Below are 10,261 nucleotides of genomic sequence, written 5' to 3'. Positions count from 1 at the left end.
AGTTAACTCAGAGGTGGGTTCAGAGTACCAGAGCTGGGGCAAAAGAGGACATAGCTAAAATCAGAGACGGAGAAGACTTTCTATTTGATGGGGATGACTATTCATTCAGACTTACTCAGCTACTCGTGGAAAGTAATTTGGCTAAACCAAGAAGGCAGGAAGAAGCTGCTTGGATTTTTTACCCAGTACAGAGCATCGACTTTATTTGTGTACATCAGACCACTGATTTTAAGGCAACATACATTGACGATCTCTCTTATTTGCTGGTAATAGTGTTATGCTAAATTTGTGCAAAAAACATCATAGTTTTTATTGGTGGATATTTGTGTGCCCATCTATCAGTCTTATGCTAGGCTCCAGTAAAACTCATTTTCAGTAAGGCATCAAGTTATAAGACAAGTGCCTGCTGATGAGAGCCAATCCAGGTTGGGCAACAGCTGATTCTAAGCAGTAAGATGTGGTTACCTGTGCACTGGTGTAGTCAACAGTTGTTGCTGCTATGCTGCCAGTTTGTCATCAACCACGTCTCGTGTTTCCACGTCTTCGTGGCAACTGCAGCCTGTCTTTCTGTGCCAGGCACAAGAGAGCTTGTTCAGCATCTGCTGCTACCAGACAAGGAGCAACTATCAAAGAAGGGATCAAGACCTCAAGTGATGAAGAGTTACCACTTGACTGGAATGAGATATTGTAGGGAACAATTTGCCACAGGAAGCTCGCCAACTACTTATCTACCAGAAGAACATATCCTCACCTTGCTGGGAGGCTTCAGGTTTTCTCGACAGGAAATCCCAAATCTTTGTGCTCAAATTTGGCCAGATCCCTGGCTCTCAATTTTGCCTGCTAAGTCAGTTACCAACTGAAGAACTTCCAATAGGAATTTTTGTATCGTTTAGATAGCCTTCCTCCTACTCCTTGCCTGATGATTGGACTGTGAGACTAATCTTTGCCACTATATTCTTACATCAAAGAATTACCCAGGTTTCATTTTTTTCTGGGTGTCCTCACATGTTAGGAACCAGAATAGCATTGACTGTTTCATATTCTATGCCATTTAGTTTATCTTCTGAACTCACTTTCCCAATGCTTGTTCTCCCAACTCTTAAAATTCGTAACAAGCAGTAGAGTTACGCTGACAGACCAGCAGGTTTTGTTATGAAAAGTATCTTTCAGCAGTTATGTACATTTGCACTTCCCTAGTGGAACTGGAGGTGTATCTGCAGTGTGCGACCTTTAAATCCCTGGGGGAGGATGACTGTAATTCTGAAACGGTGGTTGTCACTGAGTTACTGAAGGTTGTTGATTAATTTTATTGATACATTTTTTTCTTTATTAGACACATTTGTCAGTGGTAAATACTTTGCTTGCAGGGACTAACTACACATTCTGTGTTTGTAATTGGATTGCAGCAAGAAAGTGGGGGAAAAATCTGGGTGTTTTTTTTTTAATTACCTATTGATGTGACAATCCACCTGGTGAAGTTTATTTGCCGTCTGTTGATTGTGACTTTTGATTCCTTCTTTTAACTGAGGTTTCTGCAAAAAGTGAATTCCTGCAGTATTCTTGAAGGTGTCATAATATGGCGTAACAATATCATTCCAAAATACTAATGTTTTGTAAGGATAAAGATTGCTTTTGTTCTGTTCAGCATGTTTAATAATGACAAACAACAATGGAACAGTCAAGGAGAGCTTTTTTTTTTTGCCAAATATGTTCCTCTGGGGTCATATGTTAATTAGAAATATTCACTTCCTCATCCAAATACAATTTGTAATAATATAACCTCTGTAAATTTGTCCAAAAAAAAAACAAATTTTCTGTAATAGTTATGTTCTTTCATAGATGATTTTGAGATTCTCAAAATCCCATTCATTCAGTGATACAGAAATGAGCTAGATACATTCTTCCCACTTCTGTGTATGAACTCTCCAACAAAGAAATTCGTAACTGACAACGTTGGTGGCTTCACAAGCCTGTGAAATGATTACTCTTCCCCAAAGTGTTCAGAAAACTCTTACGGTTCTCTTCCAATTATGCAAAACAAAAATACTAACATTTCCAAAGTAATTTATAGCTTTCAGTTCACATCATTTTGAAGTCTAGATCATTTTCTGATGTGAACTGTATATTAATAGCTAGTTAGATAAGCGTATGTTTGCAACAAAAACTTGATCATCATCGAAGCTGATTATCTGGCTTTAGTATCACCAGATAGGATTACGTAAAATGTCATAATTCCCACTTCAAGTGGATCATCAAAAACAGTAATTAAGTTCCAGTATTTCCCACTAATTTCCTAGCTAACATCCTCCTTGCTTTCCAAGAAGGAAATAAAGTTGTGGAATGCAGCACATAGTAATATCAAGTGATAAAGCTATAACTTATATTGGCATAACTGCTTACTGCCATAATGCCATAATGCCTCAACAACACCATTCTATTTCCTGTAACTCTGAAATCATCATTTAAAAATTAACAACTGAAAATCCTACTGATTAGTAGAACAATACAACTAGATTGATATCCTTCCTCTAAATTCCTTGTTGTTATTTGTCAAATACATATATAACATTTTTTTTTTTTGCAGTCTTTAAAGAATCATGGAACGATTAAGGTTGGAAATGACCTCTAAGATTATCCAGCCCAACCGTCTACCTACCACCAATGAAGAAGACAAGAAAGTGGCAAATAAACTTGGAGCACTTTATATATTTTTCTGTTCTCTGATACAGGAACAATCAATATATATTTTGATATCAACACTTGTTAGCTTCAAAATTCTACAAAAAAAGGAAAAAAGAAAAGAAAAAAGAACAAACACTAAAATCCTCTGAGCTGCTGTAAGTTACAGTATTGGTACTGAAGGGATTTACTGGTCATGTAGTTGACAGATTCATATGTAACTAAAGAAGTTAGAAGAATGCTTCCTTTTTGAAGCTGATATGGATTTGGAACTCTCTTTTGTTATAAAGGGAAGTGGTTTTGTTTTCTTTCTTACTTTAAACATAAGGTGAAATAACATCACCTGTTTTTAGAATCATAGAATCATAGAATGAGCTAGGTTGGAAAAGACTTACAAGATCACCTAGTCCAACCATCCACCTACCACCAACAACCCCACTAAACTATGTCTCCCAACGTTATAGCTAAACGTTTCTTGAACACCTCCAGGGACGGTGACTCAACCACCTCCCTGGGCAGCCCATTCCAGCGCCTGATCACTCTTTCAGAAAAGTACTATTTCCTAATGTCCAGCCTAAATCTCCCCTGGCGCAACTTGAAGCCATTCCCCCTCGTCCTGTCACTAGTTACAAGAGAGAAGAGGCCGACCCCCAGCTCACTACAACCTCCCTTCAGGTAGTTATAGAGAGCGATGAGGTCTCCCCTGAGCCTCCTCTTCTCCAGACTGAACAATCCCAGCTCCCTCAGCCGCTCCTCACAAGGCCTGTGCTCCAGACCCCTCACCAGCTTCGTCACCCTCCTCTGAACACGCTCCAGGGCCTCAATGTCTTTTTTGCAGTGAGGGGCCCAAAACTGGACACAGTACTCGAGGTGCGGCCTCACTAGGGCTGAGCACAGAGGGAGAATGACTTCCCTACTCCTACCGGCAACACTATTTCTGATACAAAAATCAGAATTTTCAAAAATTTTCAGCTGATGTCATCACCATGGGGACCTGTTTCTGCTAAATTTGAATGCCAGTGGCTCAGCACACTGGGCACATCACTGAAAAATTATTTTGGAGGCGAAACTTTCAGTGAAACCATGACAGCAGGCAGTTTCTTAGGATTTTATTCTACTCAGAATTTGAATTGAGTTTGTGCTTGCATTTTTCTATGTCTTCAGACTTTCTCTTGTCTGCTGGGTTTTACTAGAGCTCAGCCAGAAAAAACTAGTGACGGGTAGTCTGCAAGACTAAGAATGGACCAAACATGTTTGACTAGATGATATTTAATGGAAAATCACAGAAATTATATTGCCTGAACAGCATTTGCAAACACCCACTCACTCTACACTTACGTATATGTGTTGTTGTGTTTTGTTTTACTCTAAGATACCGTGCTACTGTACTAGCAAGTTTCTCCCATCTTGACAGATAAAATTACAGAGTTTAATCTCCAGAAACTAGCTCAACAAGAATTTATTCAAATAGCTGGGCATAAATTCTCGCTCCTAAATGAGCCTCAGATTAGCTCCAATTTCTCTAATGGTAATTTCTGATAATTACAAACAGAATACACTGGATATAGAAGAAAGAAGAGGTCTTATATTTAAAGCAAAGAGCTGGAAGTCTAGATTCTGTGCCTGATTCAAGTGTTACCTTAAGGTCATGCCTTGAACAGTTCACTTTGATGAGAGTTTCAAAAGAGCGTGAATGAATCAGATACTACCCTAAATCCCACTGCAGAGCTAGGTGCGAAATTTCATCAGGCTCCCCTGGAACTCCCAGGACTCTACTGTCTGTGCTTCAGATCAGGGGATAAAACTTGTGTGTTCTGCATAGACAGCAGATGCCTAACAAGTATTTTTTTCATGAAAAGGAAGAAGCCCTATCACTGGAAACATTTTAAGAAAAAGGTTGCCTCAAATAACTTAATCTCGTGTGGATTTTCAAAAACAAGAAGGCCAGAACTGATCTTTGCTGCTTACTCAGATACGTTGTGACTAATTCCTCCCCTCCTGAAGGACACCAGCTATTTGCCTTTCCAGATCTCACTGCCACCCTTAAATTCCTATTCTCCAGAGAAAGCGGGTTATCCTCACAGTCCCCATTTTGGTACGTTTCCTGAAAACAACATTGCTGCAATACATTCAAGTACACGTATATGCACAAACAACGATGGCAAACTACCTTGGGTTCAGCTGCTTGCTGCGTACTGAAAGTAGTGATTGCATTTCTTTTGTCTTTATGCTTTGTCACATGTGCATGCCTTCAGTTTTAATCCTGCTTTTCTGACAGATTTTTCTCCCTCACTTATCTTTCTGTACCCTCTTTGAAATGGAATGTAAGCTTAATACCATTTGCATTCTAGTTGAATTTTCAAACCCAGGAATATTTTAGTGCCAGGCAGAGAACAGCTCAGCTCTTCCCTGGTTCATCTGCTGCATCTCTGACACAGAATGGCGTAGATTGGAGGGACCTTAAATATCGTCTAGTTCCAACCCCCTGCCCGAGCATGTTCTGTTGTTTGCATGTTTGCAGGATGTTGGTACTGAAAGGGTTAACGTGCCTTTTGTACCTCAGACACAGTAGGATTTTGCAAGCAAATGTCTCTTGGTTGCAAGAGCATATGAGCAAGTACGAGACTAATTTCCTGTTAAGGAGTCGCTACATTAAAAGGATATTTGCATAATCATAGACTAAGATAATGTAGGGAAAACCCCAGAGATCATTCTGATGCCAGGATTAAGCCAAGCCCAACATGTAATTTATTTGAATGCATGAAAGCTGCTTCTTATCGTCCGCTTCTATCTCAAGTCCCCAAGCACTTTAGTTGGCAGCGGCAGGCTCTCACTCCTCCTGGCTAATTCATTATCCTCAACAACTTTTAAAAGGGTTATTTTAAGTTTAACTTAACAGTCCCTGCAACTTAATTCATACAATAAAAAATTACTCTTTTTATGACCTGTGTCACACGTTCAAAATCAAGCTACCACATCTTCTCGGGTCATCATTTCATTTAATGCCCTCGCCTTCAGGTTATGATATCTTCTGAAATATCAAACGCATAACAAAAATAAAGGTCCAGAACTACACCTATGAAAAACATAGCCAAAAACAATGAGATTTCATAATGCAGGCATTTTTTTTTCAGCTTGTATATAAATAAAGGAGTGTCCACGTAGGAGTTCAACAAAACGCCCTAAAGAACAAGTACATTCGCAATTAAAAATCAAGGCACTTAAATGTTTCTGAACAGATTAATACTTCTCCAGGGCTGGATGTTCCATTTACATCCAGTTGTATGCTTTATTTTTCTATTTAAAGAATCTCATTACAAAAGTAAAGATGTAGATGTACTTTTTACTTGATAATTCCCCTGTGTAATCTTGTTTAGAGGCTCTATGTTACTGTAGAGAGGCCTGAAAGACTGTATTTTTATTTATTTATTTATTTTTTACCCAAGTTGGGTGGGGAAGTTATATGAATCCTAAAGTTCATTTGCCAGTAAAAAACAAACAAACAAACAAACAAACAAACAAATAACACAGGAAAATAAAAAAAAATAAGAGACAAGAAAGGCTATTGCTGTGCTTGTCTGCCAGGGCTAAAACAGAAGGGGATACTAAGAAATGTGCAGGAGGAGGAAGAAGAGGGCAGCTGCTGTTTGTGAAAAGCGACAGGGGGAGCAGCTCCATGGCATTTCAGTGTTGCTCAGTGCTTCAAGCCTCGAGCCACAGTGTAAGAGGGGAATCTTTCAAACAAAGCAAGGGAAAGACAAGCATTATGATAACAAATGTTTTAGTTAATTGTAGTAAAGACAATAGGAGAGTATAATTAAGGCCTCAGACGCGTAAATAAGAAAGCATTTAGTAGCAATAGGAGCAACATTAGCAGAAGAGCACCATTACATGAACAGGAGGATCTCCACTGTCTATTGCAAGTGCAGCACTAATAAAACCCTTTCCCCGTAGTAGGAGAGAGCACTGTGCTTTACTGTGCTTCAGCAATGATTAAAATAGCAAAACCTCAGTAGCCTGAAGGCAGTCCAATAGTATTAATCAAAAAAGTTCACACATTAATATTTGAAATTTCTTATGCTTAATAGGTAGGACTGCTATATTTGAAAGAAAATCTGGACATCTTAAGTAGTTAACACAACACGTGTTCCTCCCAGATTTTGGAAGTGATAAAAAAACACCTATCACATAATGAAGATAATAAACTAAGCCTAATTAGAACAGAACAATGGTCATTCAACTAAGCAATAGCAGATAACTTTGTGAATCCTGAAAACCCACACTGCACAAAATCAGTTACCAAATAAAATGAAATGACAAAGCATTGCAACCTGTTCCCACGAGGGGACAAAGAATGGGAGAGTGTCATCCCAGCTACATTTAGGTTTAAAGTCTCTTCATACTATATAGTCTACGTTTAACTCAAACTTGATAAAGGTTCCCAGGCTTCAACACAGAGACCAAAACTGTGGCATTATGTCATGTAACAGCATTACGCAAGTCTTGAGTTTTCCCTAATCATGTTTTGATGTGTGCAGAAATCTGTGCAGAAATCTATATGAAGAAATTTATCAGAACACTCAGTCTCTGGGGGAAAAACAAAAGTGTCCAAACTACCTTGCTTGCTTACTCTGTCATTAGTGATAGGCCATTCTCAGCTTCAGTTCTAGAAATCCTGCAGAGCTCTGGACAGCTCTACCATGTTCCCATCTACCTCACTGGTCCTTACACTTCTCTGATTTTTAACTCATGCCATATTCAGAACTGATCCCAACATCACGGGCAGTTGTTTTACACAAGAACTGTGTTAGAATGAAAGGAGGAATACATAATCTTCATGTACAGTTAAAGGATTTCACCTAGAATACAAAGAACGACAATAAGATTCCTGAAAAATGGAAGATGAAAAAGAAGGAGAAAGCTAAAAACAGTGGGGAATGGGGTGTTTAAAATCCAGGGATTCACAGTAATACACTTCAGACTGTAATAAAATTAACCTTTTGCATGAAAAAATGGGACAAAGCTCATGTTAGAGAATATTGGCCATAAATTTCTCAGGAAAAGTGTCATGAAGTTGGTGGAGTTAAATAGAAAAGTGACCAGGCTTAGCCTTGCATTGCAGATGTCAGCAAGGTCAAAAGCAGATTTCCCACTACAGGATTAAGTTTATCACACAATGAGATATAAGAAGCAGATGCAAATTTAACATGCTTTCAAACCAGCAGAGAGATCAAGAACTTAATGGTCTATCCCACAAATATGAGCTTTGTTGCGCTTGCAATTATGCTCTCCTTTAAAAAAAAAATCATAACATTATTCCTTTGCACGTTCAGTTAAAAACCTTAAGCTACTTCTTTGAATTACAGTTGACTGAGACAGATTCAATTTCTTCCTTAGGAAAGTCACATAAAGATTTCTTGGGAGTTTTTTGTTCATTTTTTGAAACATTTTCCATGCTCCCAGAATTACATCCAATGGAAATGACAGAGCTCAGATTCTGCAAATACAAGGAATACATTTTCAAGGAAATAAATGAAAGAAAGGCAGCTTAAGTACAGTAGGAGTCCTTGAAGTGCTGTTAGCCAGGAGAGTTTAAAGTCAGAATAATTTCATGAGTTGTATTTTCAACTTTTTAGCTGTGCACTGAAATTGTGCTTTTTTAATACTATTAATCTCTGCAGAGGAAAATCCCACTCTCTCCTATGTTCTTTATGTTGGGTACAAAGACTAAGATGCCATAAGGCTAAGGTCGTGTTGGAAAGGATTTCTCAGGGATGGAAAATGATGCAAGTAGCTGACACCTTTCTTATAAAACTCTTGCAAGATCTCTGGTAGGGGCTGGGCTAGAGATGGTAGTTTTCAGAGCGGTTCTCAGAGTCTTTAGATGTCCTTGTGAATTAGTTTCCATATGCAGCAGTGTCTTGGGACTACCTAAAACATCCCTTTTCATCATTTCTGTTTTAAATGAACACACAGCAGTGCAAAAAGCACACTTCCTCCTGAAACTGTGACTTCTATACTTGAGTTCTTAGAGAATAAGAATGGGATTTCCCTCTATTGGGCAAAGTCAGTTCTTGCTCAGAGAGGTATCAGGTCTTTGACTCATCTCTGATCAACTTAGAGCTCTATGGAGGCCTTGCTTCCTACTACATCTTTAGAGCGCTTATGTCCCATTTAAAAACAAACTAACTAACTAGAGTAGTTTTTCATGCTTGTAATGGACTTCTTTGTAAATACTTTTTATTCAAAGGTATAAAAATATTGAAGTTTTTTTAAAATACAAGCTGTGCATGTGAAGTAGAATAAACAACCAATAGCAAACAATATTGTCTTTAATCTTAAGCCATATCTGAGTTTTAAGTGACTAAACACAGCAGAGAAGAGCCTCCTAGTTGAGAAATCTCAGCCTAGAATCCATTCCTGAAGGTAGATAGATGTTTAAGTTTTTGAGAAACGTAGCCAGAGATCATTAGTTTATTTCTGAGTAGTCTCAGCTCTTTCAGGTGGTACTGAGGCAGTCAGTGGTCTCACTTAGTATGATGAAAACCTGGTTGTACCTTTCTGGAATGAAGAGACTCAACCAAGTTTCTCCCACCGTCATGAAGAGAGCTGGAATTTGAATTATTCTGAATTTGTAGGGACTATACTCAGTCCATCTTTCTGAAGACACTCAGAAATGATTCACTGGCTCATAAAGAAATAACTCTCAGGGAACCAATAGATTACTTTAATGGAGAGAATCTTGAATTCTAGTCTAATTCTTTCTTCTGCTGGAGGAATGCAAAGTGAGGCAGAGTAGATTTTGAATTAGTGTTATTTATGTTAAAGTGGAATATAAAATCTACTTTTCAGTGCCACTTGTGAGAAATATTTTATTCAGAGTCTGATTCAGATGTGCTCACACCTTGCAAAGATGCTCCAAGACTCTGTACGGGAATATTTTGGAGGTAGGTGTTTGGTTGCCTGAAGTATTTGGTGACTGTATGCAATTCTAGGAGAACTGTAGATGACAAGGGAGACAAAGAACAAGTTACCTATGAATTAAGTATTTCTGTTAGAGCTATCTAAGATGCTTGAAAAGAGCCTCAGTGGTTTGGATAGGTATTTTAGAACAAATATAAGGAAGTGAGTAATTATAGCTTCCAGGCCTCCCTTTTAACAGAAAAATCTCTTTTGCTTTCTGTGATTCTTTTAATCTTCTTTTGGTCCTGACATGGATGACAGACGCCTTTACCAATCATTCACCTTGGCCAATTTTTCATTTTTCGAATTAGTAACCTTTAATAAACACACCCCTGTAATTTGCATTGATAATCCTTTTCCCTAGAAGAGTGGGTGTTGCTGCAGGAACATGTCCAAAGGTTGCTCTCCAACCTCTTACTATTGAAAAAAGCACCATGCCACTAGCTATTATGACTCAATAATAGATTGAAATCTCTTGTTATGCTTTAATATGGGATAACAACTCCCTTAGAATTTCCATTAATAACGAAGCGCCTCAATGAAATACAGACAGAACAACAGCTGCAGTGAACTTCTAGTAGATAATGTTTCTGCAAGATCTCAGCATTGCGTTAGCTCT

At 38.3% G+C, this 10,261-nt stretch overlaps 1 protein-coding gene across 1 annotated transcript in view; it reads right to left on the bottom strand.

The window, feature by feature from the left end:
• Positions 1-10,261, bottom strand: part of PDHX (pyruvate dehydrogenase complex component X) — an 81,702-nt gene that overhangs the window by 53,892 nt on the left and 17,549 nt on the right. The window lies entirely within an intron of this gene.

The sequence above is a fragment of the Numida meleagris genome, chromosome 6, assembly GCF_002078875.1.
Source record: "Numida meleagris isolate 19003 breed g44 Domestic line chromosome 6, NumMel1.0, whole genome shotgun sequence".
Classification (NCBI taxonomy): Eukaryota; Metazoa; Chordata; class Aves; order Galliformes; family Numididae; genus Numida; species Numida meleagris.
Note: the sequence above shows the minus strand (reverse complement) of the source record. Positions and strands in the feature narration are given on the sequence as shown.